Source organism: Marmota marmota, unplaced genomic scaffold, assembly GCF_001458135.2.
Source record: "Marmota marmota marmota unplaced genomic scaffold, marMar, whole genome shotgun sequence".
Lineage (NCBI taxonomy): Eukaryota > Metazoa > Chordata > Mammalia > Rodentia > Sciuridae > Marmota > Marmota marmota.
The window spans coordinates 11,674,817-11,687,441 of NW_026000164.1; the positions used below are offsets into that span (position 1 = coordinate 11,674,817).

General features: G+C 47.6%; 1 protein-coding gene across 1 annotated transcript in view; it reads left to right on the forward strand.

Moving 5' to 3' along the window:
* Positions 1-221: 221 nt before the first annotated feature.
* Positions 222-12,625, forward strand: part of Hipk2 (homeodomain interacting protein kinase 2) — a 158,439-nt gene continuing 146,035 nt past the window's right edge. Inside the window, exon 1 of the mRNA XM_015493889.2 lies at positions 222-246. The gene's annotated coding sequence lies outside the window, so the exon portion shown is untranslated. The remainder of the gene's footprint in view (positions 247-12,625) is intronic.

Sequence of the window (12,625 nt, forward strand, 5' to 3'; positions counted from 1 at the left end):
TAACATAGCACATATATTGTTCTGTGCCTTCACTCTTTTCTCTTGATACATTCTGGAATTCTCTTCATATTAGTCCTTAGAAAATATCTTTAGTGTATTTTTTTTATGGCCACAAGGTACCCCATTTTGTTGATGTAACATGGTTTATGGAACAACAACATGATCTTGGATTGTGTCCAACCTGCTGCTGTTTACAAACCAGGTGCAAGGGCAGACTTGTACATGTGTCACTTCAGACTTGTGCAGGTACATTTGTGGGATGGAACACGGGAAGTGGGATTGCATGGTCAAAGGATAAGTACATCTTTCATTTGAAAAGGATATTGACTAAATTCCCTCTGAGAGATTTGAACCATATTTTACTCATATAAGCATTATATGAAAGTACCTATTTCCCTAGGACATTGCCCACACAATTTGTTGTCAAACATTCAGATTTTTGCTGGTAGGTAAGAATAGTATTCCATTATAGTTTCAATTTACATTTCTTTTTTTTTTTTTTTTAAAGATAGAGAGGAGAGAGCGATAGAGAGAGAATTTTAATATTTAGTTTTTAGTTTTCGGCGGTGCTGAGGATCGAACCCGGGCCGCACGCATGCCAGGCGAGCGCGCTACCGCTTGAGCCACATCCCCAGCCCTACATTTCTTTTATTATAGGTCAGGCTGAATATCTTTTCATTTATTTAAATTCCATTTATGTATTTTCTACGTGAACTGTGTTTTGAACCTTACGCATTTCCCCACTATGATGTTGTCTTTTTCTTCATTTCTAAGAGCTCTTTACATATTATTTTTATATGAATTGCAAAAAGAAATTTTCCAGTTTGTAATTATGTTTTGATTCACTTGTATTTTGTCCCTCAAAAATGTTTTAATCTTATGTAATCAAATTCATCTTTTTGTGTTGTTGTTGTTTGTTTTAATGACTTCTGTATTTTTGAGTCAGAGTTAGAAAGACTTTTCGTATCTCATGTTTCAAGTTCCTTTGGATACTTTTATAACTTAATTTTTTCCCCATTTATGTGTTGGTTGATTTGATTTTCTTATGAGGGTATGTTCTGAGGTTTGGGTATATCTTTACATTTTTCCTTGTCTCAACACCATTTGTTAAATATGTATTTTCCCTACACTATCATAATGTTTACTATATCATATACCAAGTTGCTGTAGGTTGGGAGATCTACTTCTAAACTCTGTCCCCTGGTTGGTCTGTTGTTAATTATTGAAGCTTATATCGTTTTTTTAATATCTGAAAGCATTAGTTCTTCCTCATTGCCCTTTCTCTTGAGAGTTTTCTGGGCTGTTCTCCAGGTTTGTTTTTCCATATAAACTTTAGAATCAACATGTCTGGATTCCAGAAAAAGACCTGTTGGTATTTCCCCTGGGATCGCGTTAAATTTGTCAATTTCTAGGGTCAATCAACATCTTGATAAGGCTGAGTCTTCCTGACATCATGCTTTTCATTCACGTTTTGTACACTTCAATAGTTTTTATAAGTTTTCTGTATGTAGGTTTGGTACCTTTCTTAAGTTAATTCTCATAAATGATGTCTTTTGTCATTATCTTCTAATGGTTGTTTGCATATAGGAAAGGGCTGATTTCCACGTGTTTTTGACAGCTTTTATTGAGGTATTCACACAGATCACCTATTTAAAGTATAAAGTATATAAAGTATAAAGTTTTTAGGATGTGCACAGAATTTTGCAGACATTACTACTATATAATTTTACAACATTCTTATCAACCCCAAATGAAACCCCTATACATCTGTACCCATTAATAGTCATTGCCATTTCCATCCTCCCCTACTGCCTGGAAACCACCAGTCTACTTTCCTATAAATGGAATCAGAATATGTGGTCTTTTGCAACTGGCTTCTTGAACTTGGCATAATGTTGGGGTTGCCCATGTCGTAGCACCTGTCTGACTTTTGAGGATGGTCATCCCCATTAGTATGACAGGGTCCCTCCCCATGTGTGGCTTTCATTTGCTGATTTTCCTTTGTATCAGCTCTCTTTTGCCTCCCACTTGTGAGGCTTCTTGGGGCAAGGAGCTGCCTTTCAATTCTAAGTCCTCAGTGCCTACCATAGTGCTTGGCCAATATTTAGGATTCAATAAATTCTCTCTGAACCAATGACTGGATTTATTGTGTTTCTAAGCAACCTCTGGTTTTTAAAGTTAAAATGTGTTTTAGCACATATAAATTAATTTTTGTTTTTCTCTAGGCAAAACATAATTAAAGGGTGTCATCCCACCCTCCCTGGAAAGTCACGTGTTACATCTGACAGCCTGGTAAAAGCAATTTTGTATGATATATGGTTTGTGATAATCAACATTACTCTTTCTTATATTAAAATGAATGAGAGTTGCTGGCACATATGTCTAAGAGTCTCATTATCTTTTTGAGAGCATTTTTTTTTAAGCCCAATATTCTATTGAAACTGGGGACTACTTGGTAACATACATAAGAGGGAAGTGAGAAATTAAGTGAAGATGTTGTTCTGGGGTTGGAAATAAGGAGTTTTGAATGAGCTTGATCAGCTTATATAGTTTAAGAAGTCCTAAGTTTAACAAGGGCTGAGTTCCAAATCTTTTGTGAGGTTGTTGTATGGACTCTGGGGTTAGTTATAAAAACCAAGGTTCTTTCGTTGTTTGGTTTACCATCCAAGGCATGTCAGGAATACAGTCCCACGGTTTCAGATGTTACATCCACACTCAACGGTGTCCAAGGGAAAAGGAGAGCATCTCTTTCTAGTTGGCTGTTTTTAAGAGCAAGAAAACCTTTGCTAGAAGATTCCTGCAGACCTCCCTTCTCAACTTTGGGGCCAGGGTGGTGTCACATGCCAGTGCCTGAGTGAGCCATGGACAAGGAGAGTGGGTTCAACCCCGGCTGAGTCACACTGATTAGAATGTGTGTCCCCTATGCCGGAAATAAGAGTATTGTCCCCAGGGTTAGCCGTCTCTCTGAACTGAAAGATCACCTGACATACATTGCTTTTGCAGTATTTATGGAGGTGTCCATGGTATCATTCATGTGCATCACCCATGCCATGGTCAAAGAATCAGACTTGTCCATTGATAGGTCAAGAAGCCAAGTCAACTGTCTCCTCTTCAGTGTAGTGGAAGAATCGGGCGCCCTTCTGGTTGGGATTCCGCCACTCTCTCTCTTTGTGCCATGTGGCAAAGAGCATTTCTTACTGAGTCCTCTACGGTTTATGTAAAGAACACATGATGTCCCAGGGCCTTGGCAGTTTGTTTGTTTTATAAGCCAATTGTTACTTAATTTTTAGAAACTTCGAGATGATTTTTTTTTCTTTGCCAGGCCTTGGATCAAACCTAGGGCCTTACACCTGCTAGGCAGTGCTCTACTTGAGCTGCATCCCAGCCCTTTTAAGTGGCTTTTGTAAGAGGAACAGCTGTGGATTTGGTTAACATGCACCCTCTTGCGCTTGCATGCTCGGCGCCCTGTGCGTGTGTATCTGCACATGTCTCCGCTCCAGCCTGGCCTCCGTGGGCACCAGTTTTCCTGCTCTACGCACAGCCCTCTCCCCACTGGTGGTTTCAGTCCTGAAATGAGAGACTGTGTCTCAAGTGGGCAGTTCTAGCTCTTTTCCTTATGGCCTCCCCAAAACAGTCTTGGCACGCCCCGTTCTGTTCTCTACTGCCACAGAATGAAGCTGGAGTTGGGCAGCTCCCTGACTCAAAGCTAGATGACATTTATTGAGTGTCTACCATCAAGGCTCCTTCCATCCTAGGAGACTTGGATAAAATGATTAGCATTCCTGAAGACCATAGCATTCTTCAGACCTTCCCGGCATGGTCTGAAGTGAAAGGGCGAGGGCCTGACGGACGATATCTAGGCTGACGGTTTAGCCATGTTTTAGTACCCCCCCAAACCTAAGGCTGTTGCTTGGGCAAAAATGGACTCAGAGGTAAACAGGACTCTCCTGAATTGGAGCAGAGAGCAGCCTGGGGCCTTCAGCTTCTCCTGATCCCTCTGTGTTTCCAGGTCTGGCTCCTGCGTGGCGCCTGCCTTTGAAGTCAGGTGGAAGCCAGCAGGCCTGGCTGCCGCCCTCCTGCTCTCTGGTTATTCATTGCAACCTTTAGTCTAGGAGGAGTGCCAGTCCTCGTTTCCAAGAATCCTATCTCCCTAAATGGGGCAATCTGCTTTAACTGCCTTCTCCACTGGCGCCTTCCCCATCTCGCAATCGGCATAATTAAAGGGACAGGTTCGCCTTTTTAACTGCTTGTGCTGTGTTAGATTAGGGCGGGTAGCCATGTGCCTATGGGAGTGCATGTGTGTGCCTGCATGTATGCATGAGTGTCCTATCTTCCGCCCCGCAAAGTGCTCACTTTCAGAAGTGCTAAGAATCTTTAGGGGTATGTCAGCCACTTTTGCATATTCCCTATTGAACTCACCCCCCCCCCCCCTTTTTTTGGTACCAGGGATTGAACTCAGGTGCACTCCACTGAGCCACATCCCCAGCCCTATTTTGCATTTTATTTAGAGATAGAGTCTCACTCAGTTGCTTAGCACCTTGCTGTTGCTGAGGATGGCTTTGAACTCACGATCCTCCTACCTCAGCCTCCCGAGTTGCTGGAATAACAGATGTGTGCCACTTCACCTGGCTCAATCCTTTTTTTTCCCCCTTAAAAAGAAAGTGGGCTACTATGATGCACAAAGCTTATTGTATCTAACTGGAAAAATGCACATACCAAACTGAAAGGTGTTCTGTCTATATGGTCCCAAGTCAGAATCTGCTTTATCACTCAAGATTTTGGGTGTCTTGCTACATCACTGTTCCCGCCTTGTCCTCTTCCGTGCCCAGCTTCCTGTGTGTGCCATGGTGTTGGTCATCTTAGAGTTGGTGCTAGTCTCAGGACCGCACAACAGGGAGGGAGTCTCCTGTGGTTGCTCCATTCAGCTGAGGAGCCAGCCCCTCCTGCTGAGCTCCTTTAGAACCTGGTTTTATCACCTGCCATTCAGCCTTACCCAGAGGCTTTTCCAGGGTTTTTCTGGTACCTCTGCTGCCCTCTGCTCCACTGAGGCAGCAGCTTCCCGCATGTCGCATTCACAAGTCGATCTCAGAGCCACGTTGGAGGCCACTGCTTGTAAAGCAAGATGCTTCAGCCGAGACCAGGGTAGAAAACACCGTGCCCTCCAGAATTGCTTAAAGAGGCTCCGAAGGGCCCTGGGACAGGTGCACACCTGTGCCCTCCCAGCTAGAGAGAGAGTGCCCTCTGGTGGGACGTGCTCTTGGAGTTGATAGCCGAGACAACTTGTGCTTTTGTCTGCCTTGTCTGTTGCCCAGTCCCCTTGGGTGAAATCTGATGTGAGGAGTGCAGCCTGTAGCAGTGGCCTGGACTAACATGGGAAGTTGAGGACTTTTGAACTTGGCAAGTCCATTGAAGGAAAGCCCCTCCCTTGGCGGCAGGCGGTGCGACTGCTCCTCCATGTTTTGGGGCATAGATTATTGTTTTTGTTTTTTTGTTTTTTTTTTTCCTGCTGTGAGGAAACATTGCCCACAAAATCTGGGTTGGTCAGAAATAAGATTTGCTTTATAGAAGTCGGCTCTGGAGAACCCTGCCTCAAAAGAGGAGAGGCCCGAAGATGCAAGCACTGAGAGGACAGCCGGGTGGTCTTCGCCCCAGGAGCTAGCCGGGGGTGTTTCAGGAGTGTCCCGAGCTTCAGCTGTGCGGAAGGGAGGAGGACACAGCGCCGTGCCCGAGGAGAGATGGGTGTGGAGGGTGCAGACACCTGAGCACTGAGCGGAGGTGAGGTAGGCGTGGCCGGCGGGCGGGGCATGCGCAGAGCCTGGGCGGGTGACGTGGATGTAACTGAGCACTGTCTCATCTCCACTGTGGGGTGGGGGAGAGTGGGAGGGCTCTGCGCATCAAGTTCCAGGCATCTGAGGACGGGCCCTCTAGGTTGCAGGAGAGTGACACCCAGCGCCCAGGGCAGAGCGGCAGCAGGGAGACGCAGCAGGCAGCTTGGTCTTCAGCCCCTGTCTAGCCAGAGAAAGTGGATGTGTGGGGTGGGTACTTCCTAGGTCTGGCACAGAACAGCCAGTTAGAAAAGGCGAGGATTTGGGCGGCTGGACAGGGTTGATGTAGTAACTTTCCCCAGGCCTACAAAGCCAGGGGCAGGAAGCCTCTCTCTTCCTCCCTCACCACCTCCCTTGCTCCCACCCTTCCTCCCTCTCCTCTGGCCTCTTTTGATAGAACCAGCGCTGTTCACTAGGGGTGTTTATCAGAGATGAACCTTCCAGGCCCGGCTCCTGGCATTCCAGGGAGTCTGGAAAGCTGCTTCTCCTGGCAGGCGCCTGCTCAGCATGGTCCTCACAGCACCCTCCTCCTGGCCCTGCACCACCCCTCCTTCATCTCTCAGTGCATGTTCTGTGCCGGCACCTGGTGATGCTGTGGATCAGTGTGCGCAGCTGGCCCAGCAGAGACCTGCACTTCCTTACCACCCTCTGTCCATGCAGCCAGACAAGCCGTCCCTCAGTAAGGGCCCCTGTTCTCTTTCCCTTCTTCTGGCCAGAGCCAGGTGACATGCGCAGCCTGGATCTGTCCCTCTAGATGAGAGGACTGGGGAGAGTGACATCAGAACCAAGTCAGGAGTCTGCCAAAGGGAGAGGGAATGGCTGCTGGGAAGGCAGCTTGGTGTCTGCCTCCTCGATGTGCTAATTTTTGAACGCTTTACTCTGTGTACTGTTTAGCTCTAGCATGCCCTAAATTTGGCTATGCTCACTGTGGTAATTATTTTAATTGAGTTCTATTCAACTAATTATTTATACCTCACCTTGTTCTGCAGATTTTTATTTGTTTCACAGTATAGATACATGTGCTCTAATAAACAATATGATACAAGAACGGAATTGTGCTCTAATAAACAATATGATACAAGAACGGAATTTAGGAACGGGGTCAGAATAGATACAAATGAATATAGAAGTTCAAAGTCAGGAGGGAAAAGAATCACAGACATGCATGAGAAGGCCCCGACATTGATACTTAGCCTTGCCTTGCCTCTGAATTTCATAGCATAAAAAACAAGGCAAATGTGGTCACTGCAGTACCACAACTGTCAAAAGGAAGACATGCCGGGTCTTTAAGAAAAGCAAAGATTCTTTTAGTTCTTTTCACCTAAATTTTGCACATAGACTTTAATCTAGGAAGTGCTGAGTGGTACAGTGAATAGGGTGTCCAGGGTCTCCACAGCAGATGAAAAGCTAGACTCTTATAGTTCTTCCCCACAGCGTCCTCGTTAGAAGTTCAAGGCCAAACATCAAGATGCAGCTCAGCAAATGCAATTCTCCAGAAGACCAAAATGACAGGTCTTAAGTCCTTGTCCTCAGTCTTTTTCTGGTGGGGTTCAGTGCAACATTAGGACCCTGTGGAATTGCTGGTCTATGTGTCTGTCATAGTCTCCATGACCTCATGTCTGTGTATGAGTGAGTGTGGGTGAATGGGCACTTCCATCTGCAATATTGTGTGTACCCATGTACCTGTGTACACACGAACAGGAAGATGGTTTGACATGACGCTCCGTTGCCCACCATGCTGTTGAGCTTGCTCATGATTGAGGCTTCAGGAGTCGACCTGGTAAGGTTGACATCTGTAAAGATTAAGGCCGCTATTTGAAACACTCACAGAGGAGAGTTCTATTTTTGAAAATAGGATAATTGGGTGGAAAACTGTGCTAATATCCATCTTTATTTAACTACTCTGAGGGACAAAGTCTGTTAAAATCATGGGCCATAAACAAGACAACCACAGTCCATCTCTATGAAGGCCAAGTACTTAAAAAGAGTGCCAAAGTCGAGAGCCAGACTGTTGGGTTCCGTACTGTTGTCTCACAGGTTAGGGTGAGAAGGAGCAGGGAGACAGAAACCGGCCAGGCAGGGCAAGGGGAGTGGGCAGGGAGAGGCCTCCAGCTACAAGGAATGTGGAAAGAGGCCGTGGAAGAGGGTTTGGGGAAACGTCAAATGAAATAATGCTTTGTCCCCACAGAGGTGTTCTTTCTTCTGCCCTTGTGGGGATGTTAGAAGTGACTAGTGTCAGTACAGTGTGGACAGTCATGCAGTGTGGACAGTACCAGAGCAGCAGTGGAGGTGGGGAGGGGAGGGAAGGAGCTCTGTTGGGACTCCTCTCCTCAGACCCATTGCAAGCTGTTGTGAATATGGCAGCAGCACCCAGTGAATGCTAGCGATTATAACCATGGCCACCGGGAGGTCTTTCTGTGTCTCGGGGGCCCCTGTGCTGGAGGTGTTTGTCTGTTCTTCAGGATCTCATTTGCTGAGCTCAGGCGATGATTTGCATGGTGCTGGTGACAATCGAACACCATGTTAAGGAGTCTGGGTCTGGGGGGATTTTCTCACCTGTTTGCCCTGCCTGCCTGGAGCACGTCCCTGTCCCTGTCTGGTGAGGCCGTCTCTTGTCTCATGAGGCCGTTCTGTTTGATCACGAAGGAACTTGGCAGCCCTGTTCTTGTGACTGTGACAGTTCTCCTTCCCATCCACATTCAGCTTTCTGTTTTTGTTTTTGTATATGGACCTTGTTAAATCCAGTATAATAGGCTTGAGTTCACTCGATGTGTAATGGAAATAGCCTTATGCAGTATAAGCTCCTGCCTGGGGTCACCACCTGCTCCCACAAAGCTGAGTAGCCAGTACTTCTTACAGATCTTTTCATATTAATGGGACAATGAAAGGCAGATGGTGTGCCAGGGGGAGTGCTTTTCCTCTGAGGCTTTGAAAGTCGTACCCCCTCCCCCAGCTCCCATGTTGAAGTCCTGGCTCCCTGTACTTCAGGTTGTGACCTTATTTGGAAACAGGGTTGTTGGGGATGCAAGGAAGTTAAGATGAAGTCACACTGAACTAGGGTGGGCCCTAGCCCAATGTGTCTGGTGTCCTCATAAGAAGGGGAAATGGCACAGGAAGAACGGCCCATGAGCATGAAGGCAGAGATGGGGCAGTAGTCCCCAAGCCAAAGCATGCCACAGGTCACCAGCAACCGCCAGAAATGGAGAGAGGCAGGAACAGGTTCTCCCCCACAGCCTCCGAAGGAACCAACCTGCCGGTGCCTCTGCTGGCACTTGTGGCCCAGGTCTGCCGGACAGCAGGCTTCTGTGGTTTAAGCTGCGCAGTGTATGGCATTGTGCGGCCCCAGCACACCAGCACCCGGACATGGAGAAGTGGTGACTTACAAGCCCCAGAAGAGAAGGGGTTCCTGATTAAAGTTTCCTCTGGATTGTGGGCATTCAGGTGCAGGGCTGAGGGTTCAGGAAGTAGAAAGACGAGCTGGACCCAGTCGGGAAGACCGGCTTTTGAAGAATGAATGGAAGAGTGTACCTATGAAGGGCGTTGACAAGTGGCTTGAACCTCAGCAGGATTTTGAGGGAAACAATTTTTGTCCATTAGGATTGGAAATGTATTTTCTTCAAGGCCACATGGTGACAGCTTTTTTAAAACTGGTCACCTATAAGTTTAAATGTCACCATCTATAGCAACTCACAGAGCTTTTGGTGGTGATGTTCTTGCCTGGGACCCGTGCCCGTGATGAAGTGGCCCCTGACCCATGAGACTCTTAAGCATTGAAATGTTGCCAGTGGGGTCAGGGATCTCAAGGTTTTATTTTGTTTTAATTAATTTAAATTTAAATAGCACTGTGGCTGACCCCTGCTATCTGGGAGGGTGTGGATCCACAGCCGTGGGGTGGGCCATGGAGAACACTGAGGGTGCCTGGGTCCTCAGGAGCTCTTGGGAAGGTTGGGCCAGTGGGTCACCTGGTATCAGTAGTGCCCCATGCGTGGGCTCATCCTCGGCTACAGGGGTTCTGGTGGCAGTAAAAACGAAGTAACACAGCAGACTTTTCTGAACCTTTATTACAGAGATGCTTGACTGAAAGCTTTGTTTGGTATTCCTTCTCCAAGCCCAAGTTGTCTTAGGCTGGTTTCATACTCTCTGGAGACAAGGGAAATTAGCGTACTGGGGGTGAGGAAGCCAGGTTTGTGGGTGTAGGTGGACAGAGAAGTTTCTTTTTGGGTTTTATGTGCTGGCCCCTGATACACTGAGGGGCTCCCCAGTCCCCGCGTCGGGGAGGCAGAGATGTCCGGATTCAGGCTATCCTCTCCAAAGCTTGGGAGGCTCCCTGGGGTCTCTGAGGCCAGAGTGGTCTCTTGCGGTGCCTGGAGCCCAGCCCCCACAGCCTTGCTCACCACTGCCCCACACCTTTGGACACACCAGAAGGTGCTGTTGGGGGAGAGTGCTCCGGAGATATTTCAGAATCTAAAATGGAACCCCAACTGGGTATCATTAGATGCAGTTTCACACTGAAAAAGAATGAGTCCTTGTGACTGTTCTGGCCGGTCCTGGACAAATGAGTATTGTCATTATATCACCACTGGCTTGGCTCAGTGCCTGGTAAGATTTAAAAATCGCTTCTTTTTCCAACTCTCCTTAGTTATCATTCCAATTTCAGACAAGAGCAAGTAGCTCATCAAGTCTTGTAATTTCTGTGAAGCTTGAGACAAGCAAGGGTATCATGCAGAGCTGACGGGTGTCAGCCTCCCCCTGGGCCCTGCCTCCCTCCGGCAGACTGGACTCCAAAGAGCGGAGTGGGTAGCGTGGAAGGGATGCTGAGAGAGGACCTTGGCCTGGGAAGGCAGAGTTTTAGTTTTTTAAAAAAAGAGGTTGAGGCTGCAGGAAACCTGTTGTCCACTTGAGCAGATGCAGGGGCTTGTACCGGGTGTGTGGCATTGTGTCAGGGACTTGGGGGACATCAGTAAGCCATAGGGGCTGATGGTAGCTAATGCTCATCTGGATTGTGTTGACAGTGTGCCAAGCTCAGTTCCAAGCTTAATAATGTACATATATTAACCCACTGAAGCACATGCTCCTCTCCAAGAATCTATCAAATCGTTGCAGACAAGATTAAACAAAGCAGCAAAAGTATCAAATGCTGCTGGGTGTATAGAATGAGCACCGTTGTGTATTTGTACCTTTAGAGAAGCACAAAGCTCCAAACAGGGGTGTGCAGGGCAGGATTGGAGGGCAGTGGGTGCCCAGTCTGGAATAACTGGAACAAGGTACAGGTCACAGGTTTTTTTCACTTGAAGTAGTAGTGTGACTGTAGTAGCATCAGCAGATGGAGAGTTCAGAGGGACTACCTGGAAATAATGAGTAACGTGCAGCCGCAGGCAGCAGCCCCCATGACTCAGTGAGCCTTTCTGTTCCAGCAGGATACACGCAACAAGCAGTTCCAACCCCATCTGCTCCACTCTCCTGGGTTCCAGCTTTACCTTCATATGTTCTGTCACCTGTTTGCACAAGGTCATCCATCTCGGCTTCTCTTTTTCTAGGTTTAAATAGTTGTGGGGAAAGGCTTACCTCTCGAGTCCTGTACATATACTCGGAAACACTTGCAGTGGCCACAAAACAACAGGTTCCAGCCATCAAGGGAATGACGATTCAGAGCCAGAGGCCTTGGACACTGCCTGGAAGTCGGGGGCGAGGGGGACCAGCGTGAAAGTTGAGCCAAGGCACTCAGCTCTGGTCCTTGGGGAGTGGGGGTGGGAGTAGTAGCAGAAAGGGAAGCAACAGGAGGAGAGGTATGTGGGATGGACGCTGGGGCATGGAGCTCAATTTGGGACACTTTAAGTTAGGGACAGGACATCCCCATGGAGAATTGAAGCAGGCAATAAAAAGGCCCCTGCTTTCCAGTGTGAAGTCATTGACTTCAGCTTTGCTTTCCTTTCCTCAAATGTCTCCCCATTGTGTCACTTAGGCTGTAGCGGGGGGTGGGGGGGGTCTTCCTCAGTCTCTGGCCTTTATGCTCACTCTTGAATGCTGAATCCAGAACTCCCTGTCCCTGCTAAGTAGTTCAAAGGCTCAGAGGGCTCCTTGGAACAGTTGCACCCTGGTGGGACTTTTCAGAGCACTCCTGGGGTTGGAAGAGGAATTTCAGGGTAACTGCAGAAGACTGAGCTATCGCCAGTCTGAGTGATCTTTCAGCGGGCCCTGGAGACACACCTGGCGTGTTTGGAGGTTGGTGATGGCACTGGCCTGGAAGCCCCAGCTGGTGAGGTCCTTCTGCTTTGGACTGCTGATTAACTGCAGAGAAGAGTCCCTGTGTGTCTTCTGTGAGATGAGGGGTGTGTGTGCCTCAGGCTTACTGCTTTGGTTGTGCTGGCCAGTCCGGTGCCTTGAAGCCCTTGCTTATTCATCCCGTAAATGAAGGGTTTTGGCGGGACGCCCTTTGATGTGACCTTCAACTCTAGACTTGTATGTTGGTCAGCCATCCTTCGTCCCAGGAGTGATCTTTTTTCCAGGGGGACTATTCCACAGTTGCTGGCCAGCTTATTATCTTGGCAGGAGGCAGTGTGGTGTGGGGAACGAATGTGACCTTGGGATCCAGCAAACCTAGTTTAAATCCACTCTCTTGTCTGTTAGTCCTTCCATCTGTCTGTCCCGTGGCTCTAGCACCACCCTTGGCAGTTAGTGTCCTCACCTGGGAAGGAGGGATGACATGCATTTCGTGTTCTTTGAGATGACTGTATATCAGGCACCTGTAGTCATTTCCCCTTACCCACAGGGATCTGTTCCAGGACCCCCAGTGCATGCCT